Consider the following 12,920-nt stretch of genomic DNA (forward strand, 5'->3'; position numbering starts at 1 on the left):
TCCATTTAAACACTAGCTGATAATAATATCCACCATACATTACAACAACACCACCCAATGCCAATACTAAAGCATACAGAAAAGAACAATAACAAATCAAACCAGAAAAAGGAAAACTACAATCCAATACCCTGTCTCCAATTTCACACTTTCAAAAGTAACTCACCTCGTTTCTTTGTTTTTTTCTTTAAACACAAATTTTGTTTCTTTCTTACACACACGCAACAAAATACAATCTCAAAAGTCAACATTTTGTTTACTCTTTTTAAATCTATTTATGGTTTCTATTCACTTTATTTTTGGATTCTTACACACGGTAAAACTAGATTTAACATTTTAAGCTAGATTGAATGGTTTTTACTTTTTTTACCTTTTGTTAGATCTAAAAGTTTTTTATTTGATTTTTACAGATCTAAGCTAAAACTCCGCTACACGAAATAAAATACGAAAGTGATTCACCATCGAAGGATCTTCATTGTTACGCGGTAAAACTACTACCGACTTTGTTTCTTTCTGGTTTTAGATCTATGATATTTACAGTTCTAACTACATGCTTCTTTCATAGAAATAGAAGGCTAGCTATAGTCTTTGATAGCTTAATAAATGAACATTAACTAAACAACATAAGATTAGAAAACCTTAGTGTTGTATTCAAGCTAAGAAAACATCCAATTGAAACATAAGTAACATAATTTCTTAATAAAATCTTACGACATAATTCTTTTCTGTATTGAACATTTTCATCTTTGGTGTTCCATATGTGTAAAGATCCAGATCACGTTATAATAAAAATGAATATGGGAGAACCAGATTAACCAATGAAGGCTTGAATTTTTCTTTAACTTGAAAATCAAAGATTCCATATTTACCACATAATTATTTACAAAACCACGGGTTTATTATATATGCAAAAACTCAAGTCATTGTATAAATTTTCAAAGTCTTACTCAAGTTTAATATAACTATATATAAGATGGAATCTTAAGTTTACTATAACTATATAAGATGACTGTCAATTTATGGGTCCTAAAAGTTCATGAAACTGTCCCCTTCTACTTAAATGAGAATTATAATTCTATCTCCTTCATCAACTCCCATTGTTCTTTAAGCATATAGAATATCATTGGTAGATGCTTAAAAAGTACACTATAAATGACTTTCGGACACCTGTGACCCTAAAAACATTGATATACACGACGTTATCATCATAGTTTGCAATTTCAAGCGATTAGTTCATGAATGGGCTATCATCATGGTTAAAAGCTTACAGCTAATGAGTCAAACGGCTATTTTCATACCCGGTCTGTAACCGGGTAAAAAAAGTTGAATTTTATATATATTACACATTAAAAAAAAAAGGTCACATTATTTGAAAATGTATTATAAAAATTAAAAAACATTTAATTTAAATTTTTAGATAAACTGTCATTTGACATTTTTGTGGTTTTTAAGCTATGGATTTGTTTTGAGCTTTTGTCGGAGGATAAAGAAAGAAGAGAGATGAATTTTTAACTTCTTATTTAACCTTTTTGGAAAGAAAACAAGGGTGGTTGGCACAATTACGTACGCCAATACAGAAATCCTACCCGTATGAATATGAAAAACTAGATTAGTCCGTTGGCCGGTAACATAAAATTAAACTATAATATTATCTGTATACTAAGTAGATAATATATGTCATTTTTAATACATGTAGATCATCAAAGACTGAATAATAAATTATTTATCAAATATTATGCGATTTTAATCTTAATCTTAATATATACTATAAGACAGTTAAATTAATGACTTATTAATCAATCAAATCGCTCAATTCATCAAAATTGACTTTCGCTTATGTCATCATTTAGATTAGCTATAAATTAAAAACTCTAATAATCATTATCCAAATATATTATAGTAGTATTTATATTAATTTTTATAAAAAATCTCATTATTTTACACTTTTTTGTTTTCCATCAATAATTTACATTTTTTAGCCCTCAATACTTAACTTATATTTACTTTTAGCATCAACTTGAAGAAATTTTTTAAAAAAAGTTACAAAAGGTATTTATATTTAATTTTTTAAAGTTTCAATTGTCACTTAAATCAAGAATCCTAATTGTTATCAAAGAGTATGAAAATAATCCTAATTATTATCTAATTATTATAGGACATGTGATTGAAAGTAAACTTATTCGTGTTATGAGTCCGCATCATGATTAAATATATATACTTGAATGTCAAGTACAGGATCACAAGTATGTTTATATTTTAATTCCTAATTATCTTTAATAATAATATCAAGTTATAAGTACAACTGGTTTCAAAAATTCTATAATAGAGAAATTATTGTAGCATGTGTCTTGTGGAATGATTACGACAAACAATTCCATCAATATGTCTCAACTAATAATGACAGTGACGAACATGTGATTATTGTACTACAACTTGCAAAGTATAATACTTAGAACTGTATACATTCAAAATTATAAGCTTTTATGAATTAAATGTATAAACATCTAATATTGATAATATCGTAAACCCCGTGTCCAATGTTGGACACGGGTCTAAAATCTAGTGTTTACTAATTTTATATTATATGTATGAATTTAAAAGAAATATTATACGTATGAATTTAAAAGAAAAAAACTTATTTTAACATTCACATTAAGCTAAATACTTCAAAAGAAAAATTTTATATTCACTAATTTATTTAAAATAGAAGGTTTTGCAACAATCTTTTTAATTGACTTTCCAATAAATCACTAAACTTTAGGTAACAATTAAAATTAAGTAATAATTGATGACTAACTTTTAATTGTCTGACATGGTTATATACATGACATGAAAATAAACTAAATAATGTTATACAATGAGAAATTATCAACAATCTTTCTGCCAGCTGAATACTTTGATCTATTCACTAATTTATCTATACAATTTAATAAAACCATCCTTATTTTCTTTAAACTCTTTACTTTTGAAAAACAAAATATACTTTTTTTCTTTATTCACTAATTTAAATATCTCTATCTAATATGCCTATAATACCTTTAATGAAGTAATTTATAGTATATAGATCCTCCAACACTTAAAATAACTTACAATACCACCATTAATATCAATTACTTTTACATTCACGACCATCGCCGTCTCCATCACCGTCCCCATTGCCACTGCCACCGTCACCACTACCACATCCACAATCACTAACCCACCGTCGTCGTATTGCGCGAGTATTAAGTCTAGTTTAAAATAAAAAGTTTTACAACATTTTTTTAATTGACTTTCCAAAATAAATCACTAAACTTTAGGTAACAATTAAAGTTAAGTAATAATTGATGACTAAGCTTTAATTGTGTGACATGTGGCATAAAAATAAACTAAATAATGTTATAAATGACAAATAATCAACGATTCTTCCACCCTTAAAAAAAATAAATCAACAATTGAATGTGACAACTCAGAGCAAAAATATCCTCTATATTAGTTATAGATAAGCAAATAAAGCTAACTCAACTGGCAGATGCATCATTGGTTTTCTTACAGGTTTTGGGTTCGACTCTTAAGAGTGACAAGTCTGTGGGTTTTTTCCCTGAATAACCTGTAACGGTTTATGGTTTATATCTCGTAGTTTAGAGCACGTACAGGGTTTCACCACTATACGATGAGATGTTCCCTAATCTCGAATACCGACTAACCATTAAAAAAAAATAATTATAGATATAGGCATTTTTTCGTTAAAAAAAAAACACTAAGTTATATTTCTGTGATGTTATTGTAAGCTTTTAGTTAATACTAACCAAATCACTAACATTGTGGCAGAATAAAAAGAAAGAAAACTACATGTTCATATTTTAATTTCAGCAAACTCTGTTAAAAACTCTAATATTCCATTAAACTCGTAACGAACTACAAATCAATATTACATTATTATATAGAATATACACATATCAAATGACGGTACCAATTGATACAAATTATTACATTTGTTTTGAGCATTAAAAAACCATCAAATTATTCAATTACTAACACAAGTTGTTTATGCAAGCACATGCATACATAATATTAAAAATAAATTATACACAAATATTTTGGTTGATCAAATTCAGCTTATTCATCACTAAAATAGAGATCCATGCATAAAGATAATATCTTATATTGCTTGTATCACACATGACAATAGCTTCAACATATAAGAGATACACTAAACGGCCTTAAAGGAAAAGAAAATTATCAAAGGCATCTTTTTTATAATTTGCACAAAGAATGTAGAAATAATATGACTGATATGCCCACACAAACTTATTTGGACTTTGTAAATAGCATGAAAAGTAAACAATCTTTCTCAAAAAAGAAGAAACTTAAATTGTTACATATTAGGAGGACATATCTACATGTTAATTAGGCCGGAGCCAACCCCGGCGTGGAGTGCTCGGTGTGGCACATTGGTCCTCATCTTGGGTTGGTAGCATGCTCATCTTAAGCTTTTCCTTAAGCACCTCTTCCATGTAGCGTTGAGCGAAGAAGAACCAAGTGGGGTCCACGCGGACTCTATCACTTAATTATATAAATTATAGATAAATAAAAGTAAAGGAAGAGATGAGGAAGAGGTAGAGTTGGTAGTGAGTAGGAAGAGATAATTTAAAGAGAGAAAAAAGTTAATGTGGCTGTGAAGAAGAGGTAAGAAAAGCTGCAGGGTTGACTGAGGCCTTAGTTGCTGCAGATCCTACATCTTAGGAGGTATATTCGAATGATTGAGATATTTCTACTCCCTTATAAAGCAAAAAGGGACTTTTTATTTTTGGTAATTTTTGTCTTTAAATTACCAGAATTGCCTTTGACATTTACTTTAATAATTAACACTTTAAGCCATTGTCTTATTAAAATATTACACTAACACCTTTATATCAATCTACACCATTTGAGATTTGACACCGCCACCACTAAAAATAATACTGTACCGACAATACTAGACCGTCGTACCCGCTACCTCCATCGCATTGCGCGGGTACCATGCTCGTATCCCTCCAATATATATCCCCTTTTCTCCTTTTCTTTTTATCTCAATGCAATTTTTATGTTTAATTAATTAATGATTAGGACTTAGGAGTAATATAAATGACACGGCTAAATACATGACAACTATAATTAAAGAACTTAATGGAGAAAATAACAAATCATACAAAATCTAATGTCATGTTCTCACAAATGTCAACTAAGCAAAAAATATCTTTTATTAGTTATAGAGAGGATGAAATAAGATCAACAAGTAAATCAAGTACCAAAATATATCTGATAGTTTTTATCCGTGTGCTAACAATATACAAGTCATCTCCACATCTTTTAAGAAAGGGCAGCTCTGATACTATTACACACACGAACTTTATCAGCTGGTTGCTAATACCTCGCTTCGTGCAAAAATAGTGTAAACTAGTCGAATAGCATCAAGCCATGTATCCGATATTCCCAGGAGTCCGCAATCTGTGATGTATTAATAATCATAATTCTCTTATTTAGTGCTTTTTATAACGATCAAATCCATCAAAATCTAATAGTTTCAGTATCAAATATAACAAAAATAGAAATCCAAAAGGCTCATTGAACATGAGATTTTTTGCGTTTCCTATCTTTTTTAATATACTATATTTTACAAATTTGATGTATTTTAATATATTGAATCTGTGCTTGTAGATGTAAATTTCCACTTTTTTTAATAATATTATTTGTGTATGTAAAATCTAAGTGCATCCTTAATTATATTTTAAGTGCATTACATGATTTAATTTGAACGAGAGCAAGTACCCGTACGTTGCGGCGGTAAAATGATGAGTGTGATAGGTCATAGAGTGTGATAGGTCATAGGAGGTGATATGTCATAGAGTGTCATAGGCAAATGTCTTAGTGGGCTCTATCCTCGAATTTAAAAATTCGTCAAAAGTATATCGAATAACATCTCTAATGAAAGAGCATGAAATTTTAAGAACACCATATAATTTTTATAATTTATCTATGTACGGTTTTTGAGATAAATTTTTTTTAAAGAATTAGAGGAATAAAATGATTTATGAAGGAGGGAGAAAGTTGTATGCATTGATGTATGGTCCATCATGCATTATTATGTATACATTGTTAAAATTGAATGTTGAAAAAGGATTTGCTTTATATATAATATATAGATAATAACAACTCCAATTGTTTTTCTTTTTTTTGAGTTATGTATGACAAATGGTATGAAAAAGGTTCTTTGTGTGACACAATTTCAAAAAGAGCAATTTATGAGTCTAACATGATGACAGGGGGAACCAATAGATTGGGATGTTAAACATTGGATTTTAATATATTGTTTTTGTGCTTGTAGATATAAACTTCCACTTTTTTTATATTCCATTTTTGAAAAGATAGTAAATGGAACCTTGAACCGAAAATCACACATGCACAATGTTTTTCATAATATATATATATATATATATATATGCATGTTTGCCAAACATCCAAATGGTCAAACCCCTTTAATAGATAAAGTAGTATATGCATCATATCAATAACAGAAGGTAATAGATGAAACTTTAAAAAAAAAAACCTTAACGATAAGGACGATAACAACGACGAGGAGTACAATAACAACGACGAGGAGGAGGAGAAAAAGAAAAATCCTCTGGATAGTCTTCTTATGTGAACCCGTTCGCCGTCTAATCAAACCCTTCCATGAACTTTCCACGCTTTTAAAAAAGTAAAAATCGCTTCCCATGTTTAAGCATTTTAGCATAACTACAAGTTCGCACGCATTTGGAAATTCCAAATGTGAGCGTACAAGGTGCACTACTCTAAGATCCCATAAACCCCGGGTAAGTGGACTCAAATAAGTATTGCCTCGTGACAACGACTAACATCTGAGTAAACCTTCCACTTACAGTAATGAGGTTTTGCACACTCAACCTTCATGTCGCGAATCACATGGCCATATTTTAGGACTCCGTCAAATATCTCTTCCTCCCAATCGTTTCTGAGGGATTCCGCAACCATCATTATTGGGAGTTCTAGGTTGTTTTTCAGTAGTCATTGTTCATCTTCATCGAGCCTATCTGTGTGATATAGGTGTGTTCCTACAAATGTCACAACATTTATCAGTCCATTATACCTATTTTCTTCATTTCTTTCACATGTTCATATACCGTCTGAAATCTGAAATGGCCAGCCAAGGGCTATTGAATTGTTAAGCATTTGCGTTTTGGGGAGCAATGTACTATCATCAGGGTCAAGTAATTCCATGAGATCTCCAAAATCCCTCCCGGGTCTGCTGGCAAAAATTCCAATGATGTAGGCATCATCGTTCTTCATATGCAGACGAAGATGGTAACCTTGAGTAGTCACTTGGATAATAGTGACTTGATTGGTGTTAAGGCTTGGTGGATGAAGACATTCAAAGACCATGTTTCCCCGGATGGCTTCTCCAAGGCGGTGGATAAGATTGCCTCTAAAACTACTAGGGATCATGAGATCGAAATAGATTCTCGTGCTCCTTTCTTAAATGTTAGTCATCTATGAAAATAAATAAAAATATTATAAGAATTAGACACAAGTTGGAGAACAAAGATTCACTAAAAATCACATTCAAATAATTAAAACAAAATCATATTTCCATTCAACTAAGAATCAACCTCATATCTCCGATTAGTGTTGGAAAGGGACCAAGAAGTAGTGGATTAAAATGATTCCTAATTGAATGAAAATATGATTTCGTTTTAATCATTTGAATGTAGTTTTAAGTGAATCTATGTTTTCTAAGTTGTGACTAAATTTTATTATATTTTTATTTATTTTTTCAGATGGCTAACATTTACGAGAGGAGCACTAGGATCGATTTCGATCTCATGATCCCTCAAGGTTTTAGAGACAATCTTATCCACCTGCGACAAGCGGTCCAGAGAAATAGGTTCTTTGAAGTAGGCATTCATCGATCAAGTGACTCTTAACCAAGTGACTGCTAAAAGTTACAATCTTCGTCTGCATACGGGAAATGATGATGCCTACATCCATTGGAATTTTTGCCAGGAGACATGGATCTCGGAGGGGGTTTGGGCATGTCTTGGAATTACTCGACATTGATACTAAAACATTTCTCCCCAAACGTGAATGTTTGATAATTCAACAGCCATTGGTCGACCATTTCAGGCGGTGTATCAACATGTGAAAACAATGAAGTAGGGTATATTTAACTGAAAGATGCTATGACATTTGTAGGAACAAACCTATATAACACACATAGACTCGATTAAAATGAACAAAGACCATTGACAAAGAACCTAGAACTCCTGATAATGATGGTTGCGGAGTCTCTTCGCAATGATTGGGTGGAAGAAATATTCAACGAAGTCCTAAATTGTGGGCATGTCATTCGCGACATGAAGGTTAAGTGTGCGAAATCTCATTAATGGAAGTGTAAGGTTAACTTAGAAATTAGTTGTAGTCAAGAGGCAATATTTATTTGAGTCTACTTGCCCGAGATTTATGGGATCCTAGAGTTGTGCGCGTTTTACGCTCACATTTGGAATCTTCAAACGCGTGCGAACTTGTAGCTAAGCTAAAATGCTTAAATAGGGGAAGCAATTTTTATTTTTCTAGACGCATGGAAAGGTTCGACTTTGCGAACTGGTTCACATAAGAAGTCTATCCGAAGGGTTTTTTCTCCCCCTCGTCATCATTATCTTTCTCCTCCCCGTCCTTATCGTTAAGGTTTTTTGTTTAAAAGTCTTGTAACATCCCGAACTTTTTTATTAACGGTTGACTGGAGTCGTTAAGTCAACACCACGTGTCCGTTAAGTCTCCAGACGATGTGATGCTCACGTATGATTAATGTGCTATGTGTGTAAGGTTTTAAAGCCTTAATGATTCATGTGTTAATGTGTTTAAAGGTATATTTTAATGCCTTTAGAGGTGCTTAAAGTGTTTAATGTGTTGTAAGTATTCCCAATAGGAGTTTTGAGCTAAATATGAGCTCTATGGAAGTTTAGGGACTAGTTTTGACATAGGTGAAAACCTAAAAACGGGATTAAGGGTTTTGTATCAGTTCATTTTCCCCTAAATTGCAGAAAATTAATCCTCTCTTTGAACCCTAAACCACCCCTAGCCTATATCAATCCTCTATTCGATTTTCTATCGATTTCGGGTCCATTAGAAGCAATTAATCACATGTATATCAATCTGGTAATCATCTTCAAGGTAAGGATTGTATTCTACACTAATTTTAGGTGATTCCTAAGTGTTTATCTCGTTCATACTTGATCTTGATCGGTTAATTGTGTTTCGTTGCTAGAATCGTTGATTTCGGGTTACACGGTAACCGTTATTGCAATCAGTTGGTGTGTTGGGGATTCCGGAAGGTATGATCTTGTTATTACTGATATTTTTATGATATAATGGAGTCAATATAAATGTCATATCAGATCTGGACCATAGGGTGTGTTAATCGATTGAAAATCGTCCGTTTTGTTGATTCGGTAACCTAAAACGTTTATTATTGTGATGCAAATCAAGTAGGGATTAACCAATGATTTCATTGCATCATTATGGTCTTAAAATGATGAATTTTGAGGTATAAAAGTCGTTCATAAGGTTTGGGGTCGTTTGAGATGTGTTTGGTTAGGTTTTGGGGTTGTTTTTCACGACTGGTCGTCGTAACTCCCGTTAGCTGGGTAATTGCGATAACACCTCCACTGTAACTCCCGTTACAAATTTTCATAACTCCCGTTAGGCGCGTAACTCCCGTTACAAATATTCGTAACTCCCGTGAGGGACTGATTTTTGTTAACATTTTTAAACGACTAGAACTTTTGAACCGTAACTCCGTTTTTGACGAATAAGCTATCCACGAAATCGTGGGAGAGTCTATTTTCCAATGTTAATATCCTTTAAAGATGAATCAAACCTAAAAGTGTTCATATGGTTAATATAATGAACGAAGGTCAAGTTTTGTCTAGTTTAGTGAACTCTAATCTAATGGTCGGATCTTTGTTGAATCAAGCATTGACATGGGTCAAGTATTTAAAGCTTGGTAATGATCATAAGTAAGAAGGTGATTAGATTGTTAATAATCATTTAATGATTATAGGTAGTCGAGAACACATACAAGACACTTTAAAGTTGCTTATTGATCGTTGTGCTCATCATCAGGTAAGATACACTACTTTGACACGCTGAGGGTTCAACAAAAACATATTTTTCATATAATAACTTCCCCAAATGCTATCGTGTTTGCTTATGGGTATTCGGGATTATACGGGAGGTGATATGAGCTATGTATATGTATATTGAAGCCTGAAATGCTACCCCATAGATATGTGACGTTATGATATGATATGAAATGCTTTGAGTTGTTATGAAATACATTATGAAATGAACTATGTTATGCAATGAAAGATGATATGTAATAATACGTTATGAAATGTCATGCAATGATATGAGATGTAATTATATACTATGAAATGATATGTAATGTCTTGAGATGATTTGAAATGTGATATATGTTGATGATATGTGAAATGTGCATGATTACATGGCTTGTTCATCTAGTTCACTAGACTTATTAAGTTGCCATGACACGTGCACGTTTAAGGGCCCAAACGTAAAAGATGATATGTGATGATGTTTAGGTAACGTGGACACCTAAACTATATGTAATGAAAACCGATCTCGTATATGATATGAAAGTGTTAAGCTTAACCAGTATTTGCCCTTGCCCGGTGAGTGCGTATATGGTTGCTTGGGTGGCTCCTTGCAACGTAATTATGTGGTTTGAGTATCTCCGGGTGGAGTGATTACCCACCAATGTCTTTGAACATACGGACTACTCCTGGATTGGCTTGCCATTCCTTAATGACACTGATGGATCGCTGAAAAGCTTATCCATCCAGTCGGGTGTGAGGTTCCCTGTTAGGTCTTATGACCGCCTACACACAAACTTACATCTTATATGTGATGAGTGACTTATGTCACACCTAATGTAAGTGACTTATGTCACACTATACGATGATGCTTATATGACATATGTGAAGTAAAAGATGATTAGGCACATCTAGGGTGATTCAACCTATTATGATGATGTTTGATGCGATGATAAGTTGTGGATAAGGTGATGCATTGATGTGACATGTACCTTAACAATTTAATATGACTTTTATATAATGTTTTAAATGGACAAACATTTTATAAACTTTGTGTTATCTTACTTAGCTAATTCGTTAGCTAACACTTGCTCTTTTAAAAATTGCTTCCTGTGTTTAAGCATTTCAGCTTAACTACAATTTCCCACGCGTTTTGGAGTTCCAAATGTGAGCGTAGAAGGCAAAACTCAAATAAGTATTGCATCCTTACAACGGCTAATTTCTAAATAAACCTTCCACTTCTAGTAATGAGGTTTGGCACACTCAACCTTGATGTCGCGAATCACATGCCCATCATTTAAGACTCCGTCGAAAATCTCTTCCCCACTCGTTACGGGTAGATTCCGCAACCATCATTATCAAGAGTTCTAGGTTCTTTTTTAGTAGTTCAGATAATGATGGTTGCGGAGTCTTGTGAATCCCTCGATAGCTACAGATCGCTCTCGAGATCGTCTATTATTATGTCGTGAGTGCGGAATCCTCACGAGATAACTAGTTTGATTAGTTAACGTGTGTATCGCTAATTATCAAGTAAATAATCAGCCGTATGATGCTATATTCGTTTCTATAAGCTATAGAACGAACTTAGCGGTCTGGAGTACGTGTATGTCGAATGTGATAACTCATTTTAGGGTATTCATTCGTATATATATGTTTCAGATCGAACTGGGCTTGCTGGGCTTTGTTCTTACGAACTTAGCTGCCCAGCCCATGTAACGAAGTTAATCTTCGTTTGTACCAAACGAAGTTTATCTTCGTTTGCCTCTAACGAAGATATTCCTTATCTTCGTTAGATGTAATACTTGGTTATATTCCTAAGTGTTTCATCTTAAGGAATCTTAACACATATTATGTTTGTATTTGTAGAACACACAACAAACATCATACATAACATATATATAACACCAAAACATGTAATCGATCATTACCAAAACATAAAGTCCATAATCTATCAATTACATATATATAGATACGACATAAAATAACATAATGTCTTAATCTAAAAGACAGATCAAATCTAAGTTGCTGTTGTCACATCAACGTGCATCAACAAACTCCCCCTTGACACGTTAATCTCATAATCAGATGGAATCAATGCATCACCACTCTTAGCATACACAACAAAATGTAAGACTTGAGTTTGGCTACTGAATGGAACTTGAAGCATTTTTTCCCGAACATCTGATCTCTTCAGATCTAACTCCCTACTTTCTTCAATCGATGGATCTTCAGGAATTGAGTCCCATACTTCATCAAACCCATAAGGCTTCTTGAATATGTTTAGATTTGGTTCAGGAACAAATTCACCTTCCTCGAGCTCATCACCATCAAAGAATAAATATGTATTATCTGGATCATCTATTAAAATTTACACAAAATGAACACCAGAATAGAAAGAATAATCATGATAATTATAATAAAGATGAAATGTGATTGTATTGAAATAAGATAGATTACATTTACATTACACAAAATGTCATAACTTATTACATACAATCGAATATACATTCTATCTAAAAATCTTTATCATAATCAAAATCAGAAACATCAGAAACCTGAATCACGAGGAGCACCACTAGAAGGACCAGCATGAGAAGAATCACCTCTTGTCTCCCCCTCAGTCTCTGCACCCTTTCCTTTATCTTCAACTGGGCGAGAATCATTCCTATCACCAGCATTATCAGCATCATCATCGTCATTCTGACGTCTTAGTTGAACCGCTGACAATCTACAAACCTCTTCAGGAACTTCTCCCCTTGATTCTTGACCCAG

At 32.7% G+C, this 12,920-nt stretch overlaps 1 long non-coding RNA gene across 2 annotated transcripts; it reads left to right on the forward strand.

The window, feature by feature from the left end:
• Positions 1 to 10,162, forward strand: LOC122598803. Of its 2 annotated transcripts, none has more exons than XR_006323733.1 (4): positions 1 to 157; positions 411 to 485; positions 9,302 to 9,368; positions 10,097 to 10,162. It is a non-coding gene; the product is annotated as an uncharacterized LOC122598803 (long non-coding RNA). The 2 variants fall into 2 exon arrangements; XR_006323734.1 differs by lacking the exon at positions 1 to 157 and adding an exon at positions 173 to 316.
• Positions 10,163 to 12,920: the final 2,758 nt, after the last annotated feature.

Source organism: Erigeron canadensis, chromosome 5 (assembly GCF_010389155.1).
Source record: "Erigeron canadensis isolate Cc75 chromosome 5, C_canadensis_v1, whole genome shotgun sequence".
Taxonomy (NCBI): domain Eukaryota; kingdom Viridiplantae; phylum Streptophyta; class Magnoliopsida; order Asterales; family Asteraceae; genus Erigeron; species Erigeron canadensis.